At 35.6% G+C, this 25,045-nt stretch overlaps 1 pseudogene; it reads right to left on the minus strand.

Annotated features, from left to right (window-relative positions):
• Window positions 1-11,021: 11,021 nt before the first annotated feature.
• Window positions 11,022-11,656, minus strand: LOC107507059 (annotated as a pseudogene).
• Window positions 11,657-25,045: the final 13,389 nt, after the last annotated feature.

The raw sequence follows: 25,045 nt of genomic DNA on the forward strand, positions 1-25,045 counted from the left end.
TTGCAAGTGTTTTTGTTTTTAATTTTAGCCATTAAACTGAGAATTTAGTTGTTTCCCACTGATACCCTTTACACCAAACTATATAAACAAACCTACATACCAGGTGAAATCAATAGAACAGATTTATTTTGAGTAGCTTGCCCATAGCAATTCAGAGCTAGTCTGATCTTTAAAATGGTGCCTATAACCACATGTGGCCTATTGCTTCCTAGATCTTGAGTCTACTCTCAGTTATGGTTGTTTGTGCACATGGTTACTTAGAGGCCATGGGGCATGGAATATATTCCCTGGTTATTTCTTCAGTGCAGGAAGGTAATCAATATTACAAAACATTTTGAAGCTTTGTGCAGGCTTATCTTTAGGTAGTATGACTACCAGAAATATAGAGAAGTAGAAAATAGAGATGAAAAGTCATCCAAACTCCATTTAATAAGCACACAAATTTAATCGAGGTTGATGGAGGTTGAGGGAAAAATTATTGAAAAATAACATTAATAGTAAGCTGAGTGAGGTTATTGTAAAATGAATTAAGTTTATTAAAGTAAATTTTTTCTGATGTGCTTCATAAGTTGTGATGATACATTAGTAAAAATCAATTTTTTTTAGGAATATAGTATAAAATGCAGAAGAAACAAGAATGTGTGTATAATGTTCAATCATCTATCTTTATGATGCTGATTTTTGTTAAATTAGTAAAATAAGTCTACTGAAAACCAACACTATTAATCATGACGTGACTTCTAAGGAATTCATTTGATGAAAAGTGGGGTGAAAGGGAAGTTAAGCAAAACTTTTGTGGGATTTTCTTTGATATTTTTGGTCTTTTGTTTTTGGCAGGGGTTAGAGTGCAGTTAAAGAAAATAAGAAGTGGTAGAGAAATGGGATTTCGTGATTTAGGGATAAATAACTGAGTAATATAGTCCTAATGAGACCTAGGGGTTGGCGCTGAAGGACGGGTATTAGAGAATCTGAACTGAAATCTGGTCAATTTTGATTTTTTTGTATTTTTCACTTTTTTAAGCTAGGGTTGCATTTGAAGCTGTATTTATCCCTCTGGAAAATTATCAGTAGAATACAGATACAAAGAATACAGAAACTAGACTTTATTTCAGACCTCTTCTGTGTGTGTGTCTGTGTGTGTGTGTGTGTGTGTGTGTAAACTGGCAAGCTATAAGCTCTAATGAGATTGGTAAAGCATACCAACCTCTATTTAACCAGAGCATCAATGGTTATTTACCTCTCTTCTAATGAAAAGCGGATATCTGACCACAAGAAATGGTGAGACTTTGCTTATCTTAATAACTGCATGTAACCTAATGATTTGGCCCCTTAAATGTCACTGATTCTGCAAATCGAATCAGCAGAGAGAAAGAAAAGTGTCAGTGTCAGAATCTACTTTAGGCGTTTAAGCTGACTCTACAATTAATGAAATAATTCATATAAACAAATTCCAACCTTAAATATTTTTCACCTATCTCAGGTGCATCAAATTACAAGTTAACTACTTTTTCTAGTTGGTTGAATAACTCAACAGACCAAAAATATGTAATTATTTGCTTAAAGTGCAAATTTGGAAATTTTCACTAATATTTTTATTCATCATGAAAAATTATATACATTTCTATTATTTAATATTTAATTATCAGTAGCTTACTAAATAGTTTCAAATCTCAAGTCAATTATAAATTTTCCAAATTTTAAAGTGGTTAATAGCACTAAGAATAGCAAAACAGGAAGAAATAATCAGAGCTAACTTCTTAGATAATTGCAAGGAGAATGTAAATTGCAACCACATTTCTAATAGGTTCAAAATAATAAAAAAGTTAATTTTATTTCTCACATATGATGCTAGTCTTCTTTTCAAAGTTAGTGAACCAAAATGGTGCATTTTTATCAGGCTCTTAATATTTGCAGAAAAAGAGCTTAGCATTTTTTTCCTGTGTTACATGAGCTAGGCTTGTAAGTGGCATGATTTAATTTTCAGTGATTGGGGTCTGTACTATAAATTCATCATTTTATTATTAATTATATTTTGTCAAGATAAATGTGTAGTGTATATTTTTGAATTAATTTTGGGTTAATTTTGGAGTATGGCGACAGATAGGAGTCTAGTTTCATACTTTTGCATGTAGCTTTCTAATTTTCCCAAAACCACTTATTGAAGAGGCTTTCTTTTCTTCATTGTATGATTTTGGCTCCTTTGTCAAAAATTACATACATATAAATATATATATTTCTGGACTCTCAGTTCTCTTCTGTTGGTCTGGTGTGTCTATTTCCTTGGTTTTAGAAAAGATTTTATAAATTTGACCTCAAGGCAAGGGAAGTAAAAGCAAAAATAAACGAATGGGAGTGTATCAAACTAAAAAGCTTCTACACAGCAAAAGAAACCATCAACAAGACAAAGAGGCAGCCCATTGAATGGGAAAAGATATTTGCAAACAACACCTCTGATAAGGGCTAATATCTAAAATATACAAAGAACTCATACAATTCAACTGCAACAAAAACAAACAATCCAATTAAAAAATGGGCAGTGGACCTGAATGGATACCTCTCCCAAGAGAACATACAAATAAATAACCAATAGATATAGGAAAAGATACTCAACTTCACTAGTTGTTAAGGAAATGCAAATCAAAACCACAATGAGATACCACTTTACATCTGTTAGAATGGCTATTATCAAGAAGACAAGTGTTGGAGAGGCTGTGGGGGAAAAACTAACCCTCAGGCACTGCTGGTGTGATTGTAAATTGTTATAGCCACTATGGAAAAAGTATGGAGGTTCCTTAGAAAATTAAGAACAGAATTATTATATGACCTAGCAATACCTATCCTGGGTATCTACCCCCAGTTTTTGAAAACATTTATCCGTAAAGACATATGCATCCCAATGTTCATTTCAGCATTATTGACAGTGGCCAAGAATGGAAACAACTGAAGTGCCCTTCAGTATATGATTGGATAAAGAAGCGATGGTACAAATATACAATGGAATACTACTCAGCCATAAGAAAAATGAAATACTACAATTTGAGACAACATGGATAGATCCTGAGATAATCATGCCAAGCGAAATAAGTCAGAAAAAGTTGAGAACCATATAATTTCACTTATGTGTGGGATATAAAACTGAAAGCAACAAATGAACAAGACAAACAAAAATTCATAGATACAGATAACAGTTTAGTGGTTACCAGGGGGAAAGGTGGGAAGGGAAGAGGTAGATAAGGGTAAAGGGGGTCAAATATATGGTGACAGATGGAAATTTAACTTTGGGTGGTGAACACACAATGCAAACTATAGGTGCTGTATTATCAAATTGTACACATGAAAGCTATCTGATTTTATTAACCAATGTCACCCCAATAACTCTAATTAAAAAAATAAAATAAACAATTTGTCACTGGAAGTTAAACTTTAAACTAGAACAAAAGCTTCTGATTTATGAATTAAATAATATAATATGAAAACAGTAGTTTTAACATTCTTTTTGCATCACAGATCCCTTTTAGAATCAGAATCTAATAAAATGTCTAGGTCTTTCCAGAAAAGAAATGCATATTCAAACTAAATTTTGTATATGCTTTCTCTGCAAACTTGTCCTTTGACACCAAAGTTTATAAATCTTTGAAGTACAAGTTGGGTCCAAGTTAAAGAATACATGCATACAACAATGATCTCTACATAATTGTGTTTATTATTATAAGATTGAACCACAACTGGCTGAGATTTGTAGCAGCCAGTGGGAAACAGAGAGCCTAGTTAACATGACTCTCACCACAAAAGGAAACACAGCTCTTAGGAAAAAAAGTTTTGCCTAGCAATGAATTATAAATGATTTTACCTGGGACACTTTTATAAAATTTACTTTGGAAACTATGTATAATCCCAAATGCAATAGTAAATTTAATGTAATTTTTTTTTTTATTTTGGCCATTAGGAAAATAAGAGGACATATGATTCCTAGGAAACAGGAAACCTATTGGTCGTCGAATCATAGAGAATACACATTCAACTCACTTGGTTGTTAATCACTTCTATCCTTAGATTATATTCTCTGAAATTTTACTTTTTACTCAAAGTTGGGCTTTCAATAGGTGAAATTCAGATATCAGCCCTCTAAAATCTCTCATACATTCAGCCTTACAGCAAAAGAGGAAATAATATATAATAAGAGTCTTCAAAGAAGAAAACCAAAATAATGAAATAGGAAAGACAAAAAAATCAAATCTATAATTTAAAACAAACTTTCCTAAAATTAAGAATACGTAGATCTGAAAGTATATGTTGAAAAGTATACTATGTGCCTGGGAAAATAGACTGAACACACTAAGAAAAGTCTAAAAAAATTATTGGTCATTAAAGAAAGTGAGTAGTAAATTCTTTTGACATTTGGATAAAAAGTTTAAGTCATTTATAACTGAAAGAAAATTAAATTGTCAAGAATTTTCAATAGCAACAATTTATGGCTTCAGGGGTAAACCAAAAAATAAAATCTGAGCCAAATATTTTATGTTTAGTTAAAATGTTTTTCAGGTTGGAAGTCAAACTATTTTCAGTATCCCATGCTTTATTCCTGAAGTATCTACTAGAGAACAATCTTTAGACAATTCAAATAACTGGAAATATATTAATTTAAGACTGTTGGTAAGGATTACCATATAATTAATTGTAGCAGTAGGAAGAGATGATGGTAATAAAGTAAGAAATACAACATGCAATAGTTACATGTATCAATCCTAATGTTGACATGTTCCCTCAGGGGACAGAGTGAATAGGATAAAGGAACAAGGATAGAAGGTAGGCTTCTTTAAATATATCTTGTTTTATAGAATTGACTTTGAAACCATGTAAGAATCTTATGCAGTAAAAATTTTAATCCCTTAAAATTGAAATTAAAATGATAATAAATCTAAATGGGTAACTAGTTGCTGGCATAACCACACAGAAACTAGTTCAAGTAACTTTTAAAAATAGTTTTTGACTACACATCCTTAATACTATATGCCCTAAGGACAAAAAATGATGGAAATAATTTTAAACAGTTTTCCGTAACAATATTATATTATTAGATTATAGGATGGTTTTGAAATTCAAAAAAATATTGTGCATATAAAATATAATTCTATGATATTATAATCCTAATATCCGGTGTCCTTCACAAGCAAGATTCTTGGCAAGGGAGGAAGGAAAAACATGTAAGAAAGAAGAGATTGAGTGAGGAATCTTTTAATCCTGAATTTGAAGTATAAATATAACTTGAGAATATTTACTGCTTGAAAAAAAATTCTTAACATTTTCAACTGAAAATTCTTAGATATACTGATGCATCCAGTATCAAGAGTGCCTCCAGCATCCAGAATGTGGTATCAAAATTCAATTTCCTTCTGAAAAGAACCAGAACTTCTTGGAGAAATGGTTAATTCCAGATCTGGGGCAGGAAATATACTAGATTATCTCGGAAATTCTTGTAACATCAGATAATAAGGAAGCTAGCAAAGATTACTAGCTTTGTGTCAAAGACTTGAGAATCAACTTGCAGAGACTCAAAGATGAGACAATATGAAGAAAAGTGAGGAAAAAAACTTCAAAAGACTGAAATATATCAAAATAAGTGTAAATCCATGAGTTTATAATGATACTTAGAAAACAATTGGTCAGCGATTGGAAGATGCTAGTAAATCAACTCATTATTTTGAAAACTCACAAACAACAACAAAAGGCACTGGATATGTTTCAGTTCAGAAGGCAGAATAGGTAAATGCTGTGCTTAACTCCTCTCATGACCACATCAAAATTACAACTAAATGGCAGAACAACCATCATTGGGAGTTGTCTGAAGTCTAGCTGAACAGAAGTCCTACATCTGGGGACACGCACAAAAGGCCACCTTGAGACTGATAAGAGGGAAGGAGCACTGGAACAAGCTGTCCCGCATACTGCCTGTGGCAGTTGAGAATCAGGAGGTATATCTCAGCTGCAAAGTCTCCCCATCACTCCCAGAGAAGTGAGGGGGTCCCATTTGTACAGGGTTCCAGTGCTGGGAAGAGAAGTGCTCACAAATTCTGGCTATAAAAACCAGTGGAGATCATGGCTGAGTGAGATGGAGGGTGGCTAGAATTGCAGACATTACTCTTCAGGGACCTACCATGCAGGCTTACTCAGTGATGGACTCACTCTATCTGAGCTCCAGCACTGAGGCAGCAGCTCAAAATGTGCCAAGAACATAAAGGTAGGAACCGGGTTGTCTGGGTACAGGGCAAGGACTAGAGAGGCAGCTTTCTCCCAGACAGAAGTGCTAGCAGAATCCATTGTCTCTTTGTTGAGATTTCACCCCTGCCCATATCTAGACACAGGCCCTGCCATATCTCAGTTTCCAACAACCTGGCTAACACTGGTCTATCTGTCCTGGTAATTCCCTGACACCCCACCCTTCCCAATTTGCAGGCCGACTCAAGCTGCTTGTGGTGCCTTTTGCATACAAATGACCTATCTTGGTTCATGCTGCAGACTTTCCTAAAATCTCTTAAAGGTTCACAAAACCCAAACAAGCAGCATTTTGTCTTGGCATGCCCTGTACCTCTTGATGAGTAGCGCCAAGTCTCGCACTAAAGCAGTAGGCATAGTTCATGGCTTGACCTCTCAAGGTACCTCAAAGCCCAGAGTGGGTGGTGGCCATCTGCGGATTGCTTGGTGATTCTTGCCAGGTAGCCTGGCCAGGGCACAGGCTATACTTGAACCTGGCCTGCAGTAGGGTCCTTCCCAGGAGGCCCTGGGGCTGTCATGCCTGGTGGCTGACTTTTGACTGAGCCAGAGCACCACCTGAGGGTGACACACTTAAATGGCATACTACAAAGGCACCAAATCCATGCCAAAGCATATCTTGCTCCATAGGGTAGGCTTCTCACTGGCCAGTCCTCAGAGAGAACCAGCCCAAGGTTCGATTCCTCCCACTGACATGTAAATAGCAACCAAGGCTCAACTACAACAGAAAGACACACACATTCCACACAAGGGACACACCTGGAGCACCTGGCTTAGGTGACTAGGGAAACTACCACTGGATGATGAAAAACAGTTACTACCTAAGCTCATTCTCCTGAGACCAGGAGATATAGCAACTCTACCTAATACATAGAAACAAATACAGGAAAACAGCCAAAATGGGGAGACAAAGAAACATATCCCAAATAAAAGAACAGAACAAAGATGCAGAAAAAGAACTAAACAAAATGGAGATAAGCAATCTTCCAGATGCAGAGCTCAAAACACTGATTATAAGAATATTAATGATCTCAGTGAGAATTTCAACAAAAGATAAAAAAACATAAAAACAGAGATAGAAAAAAGTCAGAAATGAAGGATACAACAACTAAAATAAAGAATACATTAGAGGCAATTGACAATAGTTAGATGAGGCAGAGGATTGAATCAGCAATTTAGAAGAGAGGTAGCAGAAAACAATCAGAATGGCAAAAAGGAAAAAATAATCCAAAAAATAAGGATAGTTTAAAGGACCTCTGAGACAATATCATGTACCCACATTGACATCTGGGAGTACCAGAAGGAGGAGAGAGAGAGCAAAGGAGTAAAAACCTATTTGAAGAAAGAATGACAAAACTTCCCTAACCTGACAAAAGAAATAGGCATACAAGCCCAGGAAGCTCAGAGAGTCCCAAACAAGATAAACTCAAAGAGGCCCACATAAAGACACACCATAATTAAAATGCCAAGGAGTAAAGACAAAGAGATAATCTTAAAAGTGTCAAGAGAAAAGCATTTAGTTAATTACAGGGCAGCTCCCATATGACTGTCAGCTGATTTATCAGCAGCAACTTTGCAGGTGAGAAGGGATTGGCACAAAATATTCAAAGTGATGAAAAGCAGGGCCCTACAACCAAGATTACTCTAGCAAGCAAAGCTATTATTTAGAATCAAGGGACAGATAAAGAGCTTTCCAGGCAATAAAAAGCTTAAGGAACTTATCACCCCCAAACCAGTATTGCATGAAATGTTAGAGGGATTTCTTTAAGAAGAAGGAGGAAAAGATTAAAAACACATACATACCATTTTATTATTCATATATACATATATATATATGAATAATAAAATGGCAATAACTACATATCTATCAATAAATACTTTAAATGTAAAAAGATTAAATGTACCAATTAAAAGATAGGGTGACTGAATGGATAGGAAAACAAGATCCTTACATATGCTGCCTAGAAGAGATCACTTGAGATTGAAAGATACACACAGAGACTGAAAGTAAAGGGAAAGAAAAAGATATTTCATGAAAATGGAAACAAACAACAACAACAAAAACTAGGGTAGCAATACTTATACCAGACAAAATAGACTTTAAAAAAAGGCTGTAACAAGAGACAAAGAACCCAGTAATCAAACTTCTGGATACTTATCTGAAGAAATCCAAAGCACTGCTTCGAAGGGACATGTACTTCTGTACATTCATTATTGCATTATTTACAATAGCCAAGATATGGAGGCAATCTAGGTATCCCTAAGTGGATGAATGGATAAAGAACTGGTGGCACATATAGACAATTGAATATTACTTAGTCATAAAAAAGAATGAAATCTTGGCATCTGCAACAACATAGATGGACCTACAGGTTATTATGTTAAATGGAGTAAGAAAGAGAAAGACAAATGCCATGTGATTTCACTTACATTTGGAATCTAAAAAACAAAATAAACAAACAAATATAGCAGAAACAAATTCATAGATACAGAGAATTTTGATAGTCACCAAATGGGAGGGAAGTTGGGGGTAGGTAAAAAAGGAGCAGAGATTAAGAAGTACAAATTGGTAGTTATAAAATAGTCATGGGGATGTGAAGTATAGCAAAAGGAATATAGCCAATAACATTGTAATTATGTATGGTGTCAGATGAGTACTAGATTTATCAGGATGATCATTTCATAAGGTAGATAAATGTCTAATCACTATATTGTACACTTGAAACACATATAATATTGTGTGCCAACTGTAATTGAAAAGTAAAATTTTTTTAAATGACTTTTAATAAAACACTGGATAATCAGAGAGTAGATAAAAACGAGATCTTTTTTATTGTGATATTTCAGCAAATAGATAAAAAAGAAATAATAGAATTGAATATCATCCTTTTGGAGCTCAAAATGAACTAATGGATCTAGGCATTGAGCATCAATTAATGCTAATATCAAAAAGAGAGAGAGAATCAAATATTAGATGTTTCCTGGTGGAGGAATAAAGAACTTCCTAATGAGTCTTTTCTGAAAATCAAACTTGAATCTGGTCAGTCGGATCGAATTACAAATTTACAGAAAATTCAAAAGAAAGGGGAACATGTTAAACTATACTATGGGGATGTAATCAGCCAAATCCTACAGGGTGAACAATCGAGTTTCTTCACCAAATAAATTGCAAATTGCAAAGGGCGGGGGGGAAGATGGAGGAGGAAACCAATAGGTAAAAAGAGACTGGAAATAAATATATTAATCAATAATTATATGTAGGCCTTGTTTGGATACTGATTCATACCAGAAAAAAATGTGTCATTAAAGATATAACTGCAAATTTGAACGGTGACCGAATATTTGATGACATTCAGAGTTATTAATTTTTAAAGATCTAATCATATTATGTTTATTTAAAAAGAAAAGAGTCCTTTTATTTTAGAGTTACTAACTCAAATATTTGTCCATAAAATAAATGTCATCTGGAATTTGCTACAAAATGATTTAGGAAGGTGGTTGTAGGTAAGGGTTTACATGAAAAAATTTGTTGAAGCTGGATAATGGCATATGGGGAATTTATTATATTATTCTTTACATATATTTTGAAATTTTAAAAAAAAACCCATTTAAAATAAAAACATGCATTTGGTAGCTTTGCCTGTATGGCACTGTCATGCCCTAATGGCACTTGAAAGATGCAATTTTCTCCACTAGCAATGTCTGTGAAAAGGAGTCAGTGCTACAGGTGAAACCAGTTAGTGTTAAAGAGAGCTAGCAGCTGATACATCTGGAGAGCATTAGCTATATTAAGGACAAGCTAGCATGAAAAGGTAATCAAAAGAAGCAGCTGAGTACCCTCTGGTCAAGACTTGAGGCCATCTGAATGAAGGAACTGTGGTTTATAGGCTAGCAAAGACCATAGCGCTTTGTTTCAAACCCCAGCACAAGAGTTTTTTAGGCTTGAAATCAGATCAAAACTGAATAGAAGATTTCTTTATCCTCAATATTCAGGTTGAAATGTTTTAGAGCACAACTTTCAAAAAAGAATAGAGAGGATTTACATTTAAAATAACAACGATTAAATGCTTTTTGGATTTTTCAATGTTGCAAAAATTTCCATTAGCCATACATGTCAATATAACAAAAAATACTTTTTTAAAATAATTAATTTTTTTCAATTATAGTCAACATAACAATATTATATTAGTTTCAGGTGTACAACATAGTGATTAGACATTTACATAACTTATGAAGTGATCACCCTAATAAGTCTAGTACCCATATGATACCATACATAGTTATTACAGTATGACTGACTATATTCTCTATGCTATACTTAACATTTCTATGACTGTTTTTATAATTGGCAATTTGTGCTTCTTAATCCCTTCCCCTTTTTTACCTGCCCCTCCCCAACTCTTCCTATCTGGCAACCATCAAAATGTTTTCTGTATCTATGAGTCTGTTTCTGTGGTAAACAATTCTTTTATTATCATATTAGTCAACAAATAAAGCATTTATTATATAACAGCACTGTGAAAAGCATAAAAATTATTATAAAGGCATGGTAAATTATAAGGGTATTATTGTTTCATGGAAAGTAGGACATTGAAATCAAACAAAAATTGTCTAAAACCTGACTCTGCCATTTCTCAGCTTGTTGGGTTGGGCCACGTCTATACTTTGGTTCCCTCATCTGTAAATCAGGATTGTAGACCTAAAGCACTTGGCCTGTAATGGACATTCAATATGTGGAAGAATTGCCATTTTCACATTTGCTTTCTTTTGATCAGGAGACCACTGTGTGACATCTGATAATTATATACAGCCACCTGATATCCAATGATGATCTAACTGGTGAACTTGGATAAGGAGAATATGCCTGACCATGCTGAATTACAGGATCATCATGTTTGAAGGCTGTATATAAGTTCAGTGTTTGGATTACTCCAGACACTCCGAAACTATGGTGGATGAAAAGGATTAAAAACCACAGGGTGTGGCTGCACATGATAAGTACATAAATTTTGTTTCCCGACTGCAAGGCCCAGTTTCAACTTTTTACCATGGAAATTTTTCTGTGATTCTACTATCTTCTGAACATCCACACCATTATAAACAGAAACAAATCCATAGCCTTTGGGCATACCAGTTCAGTGATTCTCTTCACTTCTTTTACTGAACCATATCTAGCAAAGAAACTTTCTATTTTGATTTCATCCATCCTAACATCAATTCCAGCAACAAAAATTGTTTGACATGATTTTACCTTCAGGTAAAACATAGCCTTGGCTAGTTGTAGCTGACAAGGACTGGGTTCTGGCCTCTCTGGAAATAAAGTTCATTTTGGAGTCTCAGAATTTGCAGCAGACTTATGTTCCAAATTGCTGACTCGATCCTCCATATCATGTAATCTAATGTCGATTCTCTCTAACGTATTCTGCATTTCATTTATCGTATTTTTTATTTTTGACTGGGTTTATTTTATGTTTTCTATCTCTGTTTTCACATTTCCTATCTCTTTGTTGAACTTCTCACTGAGATCATTGAGAATCTTTAAAACCAGTGTTTGAGCTCTCCATCTGGTATGTGGCTTGTCTCCATTTTTTTTAGTTCATTTTCTGAAGCTTTGTTCTGATCTTTCATTTAAGACATGTTTCTTTGCCTCCCAGTTTTGGCTACCTCCCTGTGTATGTTTCTATGTATTTGGTAGAGCTGCTACATCTCATGGAATTAGGAGATTGGCCTTATGTAGTAGGTGCTCTTCAGGACTTAGTGGCACAGTCTCTCTGGTCTCCTATGCCGGATGCTCTAGGTGTGTCTCTTTGTGGATTGTGTGTGCCCTCCTGTTGTAGTTGCCACTTCAATGGGAGGGATTAACTCTCAGGCTGATTGGTTATGAAGAATGGCTGTGACTAGAGTGGAGGAGCTGTTGTGCAGGGGCTGTCCTTACAGAACAGAATTTACTTTAACAGGGCTCTGGTGCTTGCTAAGTTTGCCTTCTGCGTGTATCTTTTGTGGAGGTGGTTGGATGGTACTCTGGCATGGTCTGAAGCAGCTACCAGGTGTGTTAGTTCTGGGGTCTCTTGGAAGGTCTTTGTTGCTGGCCATGGTCAGCCGCTGCCTGCGCCCTACCTGGGGCCATTTGTTATGATCTATAAAGTGATCTGTAGATGTTTGCCTTTCATGCTGGGCTTGGAGGTGCCTCGGACAGGCTGAGCTGGGAACCAAGGCCAAGCTGCTTAGCAAGAGGTAGGGTTCACTGAGGACAAATACTGCTTGTTCGGGTTTTGTCAACCTTTGAGAGATTTTAAGAGAGTCTACAGCATGAGCCAAGACATGCTGTTTATATAGAAATGCCACTGGAAGAGGCTTAGGTGGGGCAAAGTCTCAGGGAATCATTGGGAAGGGTGAACAATGTTAGTTTGATAGAAACTAAATATGAAGATTACCTATGCATTCAGGCTAGGTGAGAGAAGGGCTCAATAAAGAAACAATGGCGTCTGCAAGCACCTGTCTGGAAGAAAGCTGCCCCTCCAGCCCTCACCCTGAAGCCAGACAACCTAGTTTTTCCCCATAGGTCCTTAGTGCTTTTCGAACTACTATCCAAGCGCTGGAACTCAGAGAAAGTGAATCTATGAGCATGTAAGTCCATGCATGGTCTCTTTAAGAGGAGCACCTGGAATTCCAGCAGCCCTCAGTCTTACTCAGCCACAATCTCTGCTGATTTTCACAGCCAGGAGTTACAGGGATTTCTCTTCTTGGCACTGGAACTCTGGGTTAAGGAGCCTGGTTTGAGCCTGGGTCCCCTCACTTCTCAGGGGGACCTTCACAACTGGGATATCTCCAGATTTTTAACCTCTTCACATGAATGTTGGAGCAGCCCATTCAGCATCTCCACTCCTCCTATCAGTTTTGGTGTGGCATCTTTTCTATAGCCTTAGTTATAGGACTTCTGTTAATCTAGATTTCAAGCAGTTCTCAATGATGGTTGTTCTGTAGTTTAGTTGTAATTTTGATGTGGTCACAGGAGGAGGCTTGCAGAGCATTTACCTACTCCGCTATCTTGACCAGAAGTGCTATATCTCTATTTGTGTTCCTTAAAAGGAGTATTTCATTCATTTTTCATGGGAGACATTCTTATTTACATGACAGACCTTTCTATGCTAGCAATATTGCAAAAAAACCACCGAAGGTGGATGGCAATAAATTGTGTGGTTTTGTTTTTGTTTTGTTTTGTTTTTTGTCCATTATCCCTCTTGAATAATATTTCTATCAATGAAGATATTTGGTGTGGCCATTGGTGACCAAACCAGGAAACATACAAGGGCACTGGAAGGAAATGCTTATAGTCTGAGACTGTGGCCTCACAGGTGAATCTGAAACCATCTGTGTTGAGAAAGAATCCATTTGACCAAATATTTTAGAGAGCTTTTGAACAGCCAAAAGTTAAACTCAGATATAGCTTAGTTCTTTACAAAGCCAAGAAATAATACTCTTTAACTGTTTTTAATTTTATAGGTGAAATTTGACTTCTCAAACATGTAATGGGTGCTTTGTACATTAGACATATTTGTTTCTTCATAAGCTTTAAATTTCTATTTCTACTCTACCAAAGTCAGTCATTTCCCATGGGAAAACAAACAAACAAACAAATAAAATGTACTATTTCAATTGCAGAATCAAGTTACACTTCTGGTTTCAGTGATCATGCATAAAAAAATACATATTTTTTTTTTTGCAACTGAAGCTCTGTAATTTTTAGTGACTAACTATAAAGAAGATATTTACAAAAATAAGGTTTAGTCAATGTCTATGTAGCTTATACATGCTGATATCTTTCAGAGTCCATTCTATGTATGTTCTCATATTATAATACAGTGTTGGCACTACCCACCTTGAGCAGCTAATTTAGGAGCATTCCACACATAAGAGGAGTCAGCTCGTGGCCAAAATTAGAGTGCTCACAACAGAGCATTCATATGTACATTTCTGCTCATGGCCTTGGATTTGTCTACATTTGGTAGATGAGTAAGGCCAGCTCAGGCAAGTGGGGAGGTGGAGTAAGAATCTCGAATATAGAAAAATATGTGGGTATAGGAAGATCTAAATAGTATCCAACATAGAATAATGCTTTCCCCAGGTCAGTCCTGTCTTGTTAAACCACACCCACACTCAGGAAAATTTTGACTAACCATTTTTTGACCATTTGTTAAAACAGCCTCAGACCACATTAGTTATGTTAAAATTGGTTTACGTATGTCCCATTCATTGGTTATATTAAAATTGATTGCATATGTCTCTCTGATAATTGTTGCTGGGTCACAGCAGGAAAGAGGAAAGCATAACTAAAACAAAAATACAAAACAAAACAAAAAGTCGATACTTTTGCAAAGATTAGGCTCTTTTAAAGTCTTGATTTGGCAGTGCCCTGGTGAACAGCTGGAGATGTGGTTTGCCTGGATATGGAAGTCTCTGGGTATACATGGCCATAACTCTCAGGAGTTTCATCAGGAAAAGGATTTTCAATTCAAGGAAGAGTTTCATCAAGTCAGGTCAGTACCTGCACAGCCCTTGCAGCAGAGAGCCACTGGTTACATTGTTGATGATGACGCCCTCTCCCCTAACTTGGTAGGTAAGTGGCTGCTTTCACTTCATGTGGAAGAAAGGTTAGAAGAGATTTGATGTCTAATCTGGGTAGGTGTGCTTAGAGGAAGAAAGCTGTCTCAGTGCAGGCAGTATCACAAGTCCCTGAGCTTAAGGCCCCAGTATCAAGCAAATGTAGAATCCATCAGTAACAGGAGAAAATTCTAGCTAGCTATGGGGCTGGAAGGTGCATCTCCTGTAATTTGGTGAGGTAATACCACCTGAGAATTTGCTACTAGCATAGAGAATGCCAGTTTTATAACTGGTACACAACACCATGGTGGTCCAAGAAAGGAGGTAGTTGAGGGACCAAGAAAGAGACAGACGTAATAACTAGGTTAAAGCACTGGTGAAGAAATTTGAAAGTGACAAATAATCCAGACAATGCTCCTAAAAAATGTAATGACCTGGAGTACCAAACTCAATCAGGACCTACTCTGCTTCTACACAGCCCTGATGACAATTTTGGTTCTGGAAAGTCCTCTGGTATCTCCAGAAAGGAAGCCTTATGCCCAGGTAACCACCTGCTAGAATGAAGGGCTCAGGCTATAATGGAAGTCAGTCCAGGGTAACCCAGCCCAAATGAAGAAGTTGGTTGAAAGCATACTCACAGGGGCTTTAGAGAGATCAAAATCAAGGCTGCCACTCAGTTTGAGAACAGGTTTTACACTAGCATAGCTGTAGCAGTGCCAAGTGAGCACTATACATAGTAGAAGTGGACTGAATACAGCTAGAGGAAGCCTTTGGCAAGGCAAATCCCAGGGAGCCTCAACATACCTGAGCAGGGGAGAGAAAGTGGAGCCCAGTAGTCAACCCCAAACAATGATGAAAATGGAGGAGTAAAACAAATATCCATTTTTGACAATGAAAAGTAAGGGTATCTGCCATTTGACTTTTCCCTTAAACCCACAGTGTAATGCAGGAGCCCCAGGCCTGGAACTGGCACCTGGGTTTGGATATTCCAGAAGAACCACCAGGAGGACCAGAGGGGTGAGAAATGTCTTTTATTACTCACGAGGCAGGGAAGCTTCAGCAGTGGCTAGTCGAAACTGCAGGGAGAAAAACTGCTGACCAAGAGCAAGCAAATGGAGGGGAGCAGCCGCCTTCCCTGATGAATGGGACCAAGACATGCTGCTTGGCTACAGGAGCAAATAATGTCCATTGGAGCAGCAGAAAGTATCCTTGAGAGTAGGCACTACTGAACGCTCTTTGTGTACTGCCTTCCTTGGCTATTGGAGGGGCAGCTATCAGTCTTCTGAGAATGTGGAAGCGCTATGTTCTGAGTTAACCCTACTCATGGTTATACCTCAATGCGAATAGTAGAATCACCTAAAGGTAGTTCAGAAATTTTAGGTTTATTCTCCTTTTGCCACAGTGATTGGAAACACTATGGACATTCGGTGAGAAGGGTCAGGAATAAAAGGTGTCCTGAAATGAAATAATTGCCCCACATCCTGTACGACTTCCAAATTGTCTCTCTAAATATTTAAATAAATGAAAAAAATCTACCTAGAACTTCTTTTATACTAACACAAAACATTTCTGTATAGTTTTAATATACATTGAATTTTCCAATAATAACTGTAAATTGACAGATTTTATTTGGTTTGATTAGAATGATTCTATGAGCTATTCACCACCTTATTCACTGAAAGCAATGTTACTTGTGTTATTTGGGCCACTGACATAACACACTTGAATGATCAGAGTCTATAGCTATCACATTCATGATGATTCTACACATGGTTGCAAACATCTGTAGGCTTAATTATGTCGCATGGTGTAGTCATATCTGAGTCATTATAAATTCAAAGTAATTAAATTAAAAACAAACATAATAGAGAAAATAAAGCCAAATGGTTAATAAATCAATAAACTCCTGGTAGGACTGATGAAAAATAGAAAAAACATTCAAATTGTCAATATCAGAAATAAAAAAGAAGACATCATTAGAAATCATGTAGGTATTAAGAAGATAATAAGAGGCTATTATTTACAACACTATATCATTAACTTGAAACTAAATATTTTTAAAATCTCAAATTTCTAGAAAAAGTTTAACATGAAGAAAAATAAGATACAAAAAGTTCTATGTCTATTAAAAATGAATTTGAAATTAATACTCTTCCTGCAATATGAAATAACCTACATTTTCCTCAAGGTCTCCCAGAGAATAGAAAATAGGAAACGCCTCCAGTTTCCGTAATGCGCCCAGCACTTCCTTGACTTCCACAACCCAAAAAGGCATTTTCTTTTCTCTAAAGGAAAATTAAAAACTAAGCTTCTCTTCAATTTAGGTAAAAGTTCTAAATAAAAAATTGCAAACCTAATCAAGCTTTATATAAAAAGGGTAATATATCACAACCAACATGGACTATTCTGAGAATATGATGTTAAGTTAACATTTGATGATCAAGGAATGTAATGTAGTAATTAACAGAAAAAAGGAAAAACAATAATATGGTCATTTCAATAAAGGCAGAAAAAGCATGTGATAAAATTCCATATGTATTCACGATAGTGACTTATAGTACACTAGGAATAAAAAAGTTATTTGTCTGAGAATGATCATCTCAAAAAAGCTCAAGTAGTGCAGATACAAACAAAAAAGAATCATCAAATTTAGAGGTGAAATATTGAAAGCTTTATTATTAGATTGGGAATGAGACATGGATGCTTGCTGTCACCACTTACTATAAAGGGCAGCATCACAAAACCAAATGCCTCCAGATTCATGGGAATAGGGAGGGGCAGGATCTATGGAATCTGAGAAAGAACCTTCTGCCAAGTCTTTCAAATTCAATTACAAAACAAAACCAAACAAAATCAAGACAAAGCAAAACAAAAACCATTGAGCAAGCCAAACAAAATATCTGCAGGCCAGATTTAGTCCGCAGTCTGAAAACTGGTGAACTTGGTTGAGGTTATTTTGAGCCCAACCGATAGGATTCTGAACTTCGTATCTTATGTGAAAACAGTAATCAAGTATATTACTACTGGAAAGACACCTTGTGTTTTAATAGATGTCAAAGCCTTAAGCTAAACTTGGTATTATTTGGAAGAGAGAGCTAAAAAGGCAAGTTATATAACAGCCAGAAAGAATAAATAATACTAGAAGTATAATATGCAAAGGGAGGCTTAGACAGTGGGCCTTCAGAAATAGTGATATTACAGCAAAACCACTTATTTATAATTAGTCCAAGATATCCCCAGGGTACCTCTGCCTGAATTTGTCATATTGTACAAGTATGAAAGAAAGACACGAAAATGCATTTGTGAGTTGACTGTGTTGTTAAACCTTTCCTATTCTTTGCCTCTGGAAAACTTTACATATAATAGCCACTGGTGAAGTCTTCTAATAGTATTCCTCCTGGTATCTGCTGTCTTAAATGCCCACAATGAATAAGAATGATCCTTTATGCCCCTGAACTGTTGTCCTCAGCTAGCTCCTGGTCTCAGAGTTGCAAACGGAGGAAGACAAAAGGAAGGCCCTTTTCACTTAGGAAGAATTATTTCTTGGGTGGTTCATTTTGCACATATGTTAAGAACCAGCTTGACCCAGAACTACCCTCCTCATTTCTGCATGGAGAGGTTCATTGAATCTTTGGTGCAGTGACTTTCTGAACCTAAACTGACCTTAGCTTTAATGTTTCCTTGGAAAACTTTCTCTCAGCTTTGCAAAATGGATAAGTGCATTGCCTGCTTCCTAGAATAAAATGGAGATTGTAACAGATGACAAAAATTCTAAACTCAATCCCCTTCTGGTGCCTTTGCCACTTGGTGTGGGTTTCCCATATCAGTCGGTTAGACAGCTCCAAGATCTCACTCAAGATTTCCTCAAAGGAAATCTTGCCCCAGAAGCAAGAGCTGCCTCAGTGTAGCCCGATGGAATTGACTACTCATGCAGGGCTCAGTCTGGGCTGTCACCTACGTGTCCACCGCCATACCTGGCACCTACATGTGCCTGTTTCCAGAAATACCAAAGTTTAGGGGTTCTTGACTTTGTTTATATTTATGATCACAACTCATTTTAGGTGGCATAACTAGGATTCTTTAAGGTGTCTTCACAATTTCTTGCCCTTCAGATAACTGAGAACACTGGCTACCACCAAGAACCTGGGCAAGTGAAACCAGGGACAAAGGGGAAGAATGAAATGCTATTTCCTACAAACTCTGACTCTGCCCTTAGAAACAACCTCCAATTATCTCCGATTCATTAGGTTGCCTTTTGCTTTTTCCTAAAAAAAGACATAGAGAAGAAAATACCTTTTATTATAAGTTATTTCAAGAACAATGTCCAGAAACACCACTTTGGTTACAGATTGTGACACAGGAATTGGTTTTAAGAAACTTATCACATTCATTATTTAAATTATTGAGTTGTAGAAACTTGACCTAGTCATCGGAGTTCTAATGCATATTCTATTTACTGAAATATGGCTCAAAACTGCAGCTGGCATGTTTTCTATGAATAGTGTCATTTGTATCAGACCACACTTATTGAAAAAAACCTTCAAATATAGTTATGGTTAATGTGATATATTGAACTTCAGTTGACAAAATTTTAATTTCTTTTTTTTCTATGGGTCTGTTTCTGTTTGTTTATTCATATGTTTTTTTTAGCTTCCACGTGTAGGTGAAACCATACAATATTTGTCTTTGTATGTATTATTTCACTCAGCATAATACTCGCTAGGTCTATCCATGTTTTGCAAATTGCAATATTTTATTTTTTTTTATTGCCGATATTATGTATATGTTTTGGATATCAACCCATTATTGAATATGTCATTTATGAATCTATTCTCCCATTCTGTAGGTTGCCTTTTATTTTGTTGATGGTTTCCTTTGCTTTACAAAAACTTTAGTTTGATGTAACCCTATTTGTTTATTCTTGTTTTTGTTGCCTTTGCCCAAGGAGACATATCTAAGAAGATATTGCTAAGACCAGGCCAAAGTATTTGCTGTCTATGTTTTCTTCCAGAAGTTATATGGTTTTAGGTCTTAATTTAAGTCTTTAATCCACTTTGAGTTTGTTATTGTATATGGTATAAAAAAGTGGTCCAGTTTTATTTTTATTTTTGCATGTATCTGTCCAGTTTTCCCAACACAATTTAGTGAAGATAATTTTTTTCTTCATTATATATTCTTGCCTCCTTTGTCCTATTAATTGATCATATAAGTATGGGCTTATTTCTGGGCTCTCTATCCTACTCCATTGATCTATGTGTCTGTTTTGCACCAGTACCTCACTGTTTTGATTAATATAGCTTTATAGTGTAGTTTGAAATCAGGGAGTGTGATACCTCCCAGGTTGTTCTTTCTCAAGGTTGCCGTGGCTATTGGGGGTCTTTTGTGGTTCCATATAAATTTTAGGATTAGTTGTTCTAGTTATGGTTAAATTTATTTCTGAGTATTTAATGCTTTTTGATGCAATTGTAAATGAGATTATTTTCTTAATTTCTCCTGTTCATTCATTATTACTGTATAGAAATGCAATAGATTTCTGTATATTAACTTTGCATCCTTCAACTTTACTAAATTCATTTATTAGTTCTAATAGTTTTTGGGTGGAGTCTTCATGGTTTTCTCTATATAGTATAATGTCACTTGCAAATAGTGACAATTTTACTTCTTTCTTTCCAATTCAGATGGCTTTTATCTCTTTATCTTACCTGATTTCGGTGGTTAGAAGTTCCATTCCTATGTTGAATAAAAGTGATGAGAGTGGGCATCTTGTCTTGTGACAAAATTTAAATTTCTTACATGGGGTCAAATATAAGCTCAGATTAGGGAGAGAAGAGATAAATCTGAACTTGGGGAAATTAGTTTTGTTGCACTGGAACCTCATGGGCAGTGACCTAATTTACTTGTTAATTAACATACCATGTGCCTAAATAGAGCATAATTTACAGGCACTTCTAAAATGGCTGCTGAATAAAGTTCCCCTTTGGAATTAAGATATCTCATTGAGTACTTTTTGGGAGGGAGGTGTTCCAAAATCTGAGCCAAGTAATTATGGGCCACATCTTTAAAATTCACATATATCAAGTACTTTATTAAATAGAAATATGGCAACTTGAAAAACACCACTGATTTTTAAATCCATACTATTTCCATGGGAAAAAAAAATAAAACAGTTCCAATGTGCCATATACATCTGAAAGTGTGAACAACTAACAAGGAGGCAAACCTCAGTAGTGAAAACAACCATAGTGCCTCCTAAGAGCAAGACAGATATATTGGTAAGACTGGTGATTTTAGAAGAATGGCAAATACTTTTTAAGCAATAGATGTTCAACATAGCACCACTTTGGGAAAACTCCCTTCTACATTTTTTTGTCCATGTGATTCAGGTAAGGCTGGTCCTAGCCCCAATCACACAGGTCTTGAAAACTAGAGTTAATCCAAAGACTTTGGCTGATGCTATCAGAATAGGGTACATCTGTTGGACTGGAGTTGTGAAGGTAGTAGAATGAACACTTGAGTTACTCATGTACATCTTTACCACCACCAGGTGGGAAGAGTCTTTCAGAGAATAAAGATAATGTAAAAAACAACAAACAAACAAACGAACAAACAAAAACCTCAGAGATGAAAGATAAATATAGGTTTCTGGTCATGCTATGAAAGTATCTGCATCCAGCTAAACCTGAAGCCGATATCTATACTTTCCACTTAGTGGAAAACTTTTTAAAAATCCATAGCATATTTCTCTCTATTGCTTTTTCTCAGTTCTCATCCAGCAAGGTGACATTTTCCTTTCTAAACAAAATCAGATCAAAAAATTTTAAAAAAATACTTTGCTAGATGGTCCCTGTCTCCATTACCCCTAATGCTGTTTAAAAGTATCTTTTCCAATAGGAAATTATTTGAAATCTTATCATCTCAACACAATTGTTAAAAAATCTCAAACAGCTTAGAATACTTTATACAAACTAATTAAATGGAAGCCTGGTCTACCTCTTTTCAGAGGGCAGAAGAGCTCTCTGGAAGAATAAAAAGATTAACTTTCATATAAAACCATAGTTTTTCTGAATTAAAGGCAATAACATAGGCACTAAAAACTTTATTTCCATGTAGTCGATCCCTGTGTTTTTAGCCCCTCCCACACAGAAAGAAGGGCAAGGGCTCAATTTTGTCAAGGAGATGTAATGTTGTTTATACTAATGCAGTTATAAATAGGTACTTGTAAATTAGAGCATAGATTAGAAGGTACTTTTCAAACACAAAGACATGGGTTCAGGTGTTGAGAGGAAGAATTACAAAAGCAAAACCAATGGCATTTTAAAATATGTTATGAGAGTCTTAGCATTATTATAATTCATTAAGCACTTACTACATGAATTATCTAACTTATCCTTGAAATAACCCTATAATTTCCATTTAAGCAAAGGAAACTGAAGCTCACAGTGGTTAAATAACTTGCCCAATGTTACACAGCTAAGTGCTGATGATGGAATTCTGACTGGCTCCAAACCCAAACTCTTAAGTTTGTTTTGGAGGAGGCAACATAGCAGTGGGTAAGAATTTATATAGGGTTTAGTTTGGATAAACAATGATTTAAGTAATATTCTTTTTTTAAATTTAATTTTATTATTAGTTTCAAGTATACAGTACATTGGCTAAACATTTATATAGTTAATAAAACAATCCCCTTACTTGTTCTTTCTTTCGGCTCTCCACTTAGCCATTATATTAATGCTAACTGCATTCCCTCTGCGTGGTCCCCACCTCATGACCAACTATCCTCTACTAATTTGTTCTTCCTTAACCCTTCACCCCATTTTCCCAACCCTCCAATCTCCCTCCCTTCTGGCCATCCCCAGATTGTCCTCTATATTTGTGAGTCTATTTTTGATTAGTTTGTTCTTTTTATTGCTTAGATTCCACATATGTGAAATTATATGGTATTTAACTTTCTCTGACTTATTTCACTCAGCAAATAACCACTAGGTCCATCCATGTCGTTGCAAATGGTAGGATTTCATTTTTTAGAAAATGAAATGGAGTAACATTCCATTGTATATATGAACCATAACTTCTTTATCCAATCTTCTGTTGATGGGCACGTAGGTTGCTTCTTATCTTGGCTGTTGAAAGTTGTGCTGCCATTAACAAAGGGGTGCATAGACCTTTACAAATTATTATTTTGGTTTTCTTTGGATAAATATCCAGAAGTGCAATTGCCGCATCAAAAGATATAGCCCTTTTTCATTTTTTGAGAAATCTCCAGAGTGTTTTCCATAGTAGCTATACCAATTTGGATTCCCGCCAACAGTGTATAAGAGTTCATTTTTCTCCAAATCTTCCCAAGCACTTGTTGTTCTTTGATTTATTGATGATAGCTATTCTGACAGGTGTGAGGTGATGATATCTCATTGTGGTTTTAATTTTCATTTCTGTGATGATTAGTAACCTTGAGCATCTTTTCATATGTCTATTGGCCACTTCTATTTCCTCTTTGGAGAAATATCTGTTCAGGTCTTCTGCCCACTTTTAAAGTGGATTGTTTGTTTTTTGTTGTTGGGCTGTATGAGTTCTTTATATATTTTTTGAAATAAACCTTTTATCAGATGTATCATGTGACTATCTTCTCCCAATCGGTTGGTTGCTTTTTTGTTTTGTTGATGGTTTCCTTTGCTTTACAAAACCTTTTCAGTTTGATGTAGTCTGATTTCTTTATTTTTTCTTTTGTTTCCTTTGCTCAAGGAAATATATCCAAAATTTCTATTAGCAATATCAGAGTCTCCTGCTTGTTTTTTTCTAGAAGTTTTATGATTTCAGGTTTTACATTTAAATCTTTAATCCATTTTTATTCTATTCTTGTACACAGTGTAAGAAGGTGGTCCAGTTTCTTTTCTTTTTTGCATGTATCCATCCAATTTTCCCAGCATCATTTATTGAAGAGACTGTCTTTACAGCATTGTATATTTTGCCTCCTTTGTCATATATTAAGTGAGTGTATAGAAGTGGATTTATTTCTGGGCTATCTACTCTGTTTCATTGATCAATGTAGCTTTTTTCAATGCCAGTATTGTGTTTTGATTACTGAAGCCTTGTAGCATAGTTTTAAGTAATATTCTTATAGATGAAAATAATAGATAAGAAGAAATTGTACTCTGCATTATTTTATAGTGATTAATAATATGAAGATTACAAGTCTGAAATTCATTTATTGTGGATATTGTCACATAAGTTTCTCTAAATAAAAGAACTTAACTATGTGCCTGGGACTGTTGACCAAGCAAAGAGTGGAATGCTTGCATGTCCTGTGGTAAAAATAAATTCTTCAGTTTCTCTCATTCCTTTCTATGTGAAAACTAAATGTTGTCCTATTCCCTTAAATAATGTCTGTCACTTTTGACACTGTCAACTATTCCAATCCTTTGCTGATGCTCTATGATAATATCACATTCCTCTATTTTTCTTTGCGGTTCTGTTCCTTCTGACTTCTCTGCGGCTGCTCCATCCATCTCTCAAATATTGATGTTCACATTTGCTTTCTGGAAATCTTATATCTTGGGATCTCATATCTTACCTACTTAGTAGCTCAAGCCAGAAAATAAAAGTGGTTAAGTTATTTATACATCATTAATACTTCCATATATATATAATACATGTATAATATCAGTGTTTTTTATAATCAGGCCTAACTTTTTAAAAGACTTTTAAATTAAGACTATATTTAGATCAGTTTTAGGTTCACAGTAAAATTGAGGGGAAAGTAGAGAAACTGTCATATACTTCCTGCTCCCACACATACATAGCCTTTCTCATTATCAACATTCTCCACCACTTGTTACAACTGATGAACCTACAGTGACATATAATCACCCAAAGTCCACAGGTTACCTTGCAGTCCACTCTTGGTGTTTTACAGTTTTTTCACTGTCCTAAAAACATTTTATGCTCAGCCTATTTATCCTCCCACCGTCAAACCCTGGAAACTACTGATCTTTCTACTGTCTGCATAGTTTTGCTTTTTTTTTTTTTTTTTTTTTTTTTGGCATATCATATATTGGAATCATACAGTATGGAGACTTTTCATATTGGCTTCTTTCACTTAGTAATAAGTATTTAAAGTTTCTCCCCATCTTTTGGGGACTTGATATCTCATTTATTTTTAGCCCTGAATAATATTCAA

This window comes from Rousettus aegyptiacus, unplaced genomic scaffold, assembly GCF_014176215.1.
Source record: "Rousettus aegyptiacus isolate mRouAeg1 unplaced genomic scaffold, mRouAeg1.p scaffold_m13_p_13, whole genome shotgun sequence".
Classification (NCBI taxonomy): domain Eukaryota; kingdom Metazoa; phylum Chordata; class Mammalia; order Chiroptera; family Pteropodidae; genus Rousettus; species Rousettus aegyptiacus.